This window comes from Octodon degus, unplaced genomic scaffold (genome assembly GCF_000260255.1).
Source record: "Octodon degus isolate 3935 unplaced genomic scaffold, OctDeg1.0 scaffold00010, whole genome shotgun sequence".
Lineage (NCBI taxonomy): Eukaryota > Metazoa > Chordata > Mammalia > Rodentia > Octodontidae > Octodon > Octodon degus.
The window spans coordinates 2,478,623-2,479,571 of record NW_004524586.1 but is presented as its reverse complement, the minus strand read 5'-3'; the positions used below and the strand labels follow the sequence as shown (position 1 = coordinate 2,479,571).

Here is a 949-nt window from a genome sequence, read left to right as displayed (position 1 = left end):
TTTCCAAATTTGTGGGTTGCCTTTTCACTTTGTTGGTAATGTCTTCTGATGTGAAAAAACTTCTCAGCATGAGCAGGTTCCACTTGTTAATTCTTTCAACTGATTCCCTTGCAATTTGGTTTCTGTTCATGAAGTCTTTGCCTACCCCTATGTCCTCAAGAATTCCACCTACTTTCTCTTCCAGGAGATTTAGTGTTTTTGCTTTAATGTTTAGATCTTTCATCCATTTTGACTTTAGTTTACTGCATGGTGATAGACCTGCATCAAGTTTTACTTTTTGGCATGTAGAGAGCCAGTTTTTCCAGCACCATTTGTTAAAGAAACTATCTTTATTCCAGTGAGTATGTTTGACCCCTTTATCAAAGATAAGATGGCTGAGTGTGTTTGTAGGGGCTTCAGCATTTTCTAATCTATTCCATTGATCTTCAGGTCTATTTTGTTGCCAGTATCATGCTGATTGTATCACAGTACCTTGTATTATAATTTCAAGTCAGTAATTGTAATGCCTCCTTCCTTGTCTTTATTGCCCAGAATTGCCCTTGCTATTCTAGGTCTTTTATGGTTCCAGATAAATTTTAGAAGTGATTTCTCTACCTCAGTGAGGTATGTTGATGGTAGTCTGATAGGGATTGCATTAATATGTACAGCAATTTTGGGAGTATGGCCATCTTCACTATATTGGATGTTCCTATCCAGGAGCATGTAATATCTTTCTTTTTCTGAAATCCTCTATAATCTCTTTTTTAAGAGTACTGTAATTTTCTTTGAAAAGATTTTGCTTTTTTTAGTTAGATGAATTCCAAGGTATTTCATTTTCCTCGGTGATACTGTAAAAGGTATTGTTTCTCTAATTTCCTCTCAGTGTCTTTGTTGTCTGTGTAGAGGAATGCTATTGACTTTTGGGTATTGACTTTATAACCTGCTATGCTACTGAATTTCTGTATTAATT

General features: G+C 35.4%; 1 protein-coding gene across 1 annotated transcript in view; it reads right to left on the bottom strand.

Moving 5' to 3' along the window:
* Window positions 1-949, bottom strand: part of LOC105741320 (cytochrome P450 2C16-like) — a 116,385-nt gene that overhangs the window by 50,238 nt on the left and 65,198 nt on the right. The gene's annotated exons all lie outside the window — the stretch shown is intronic.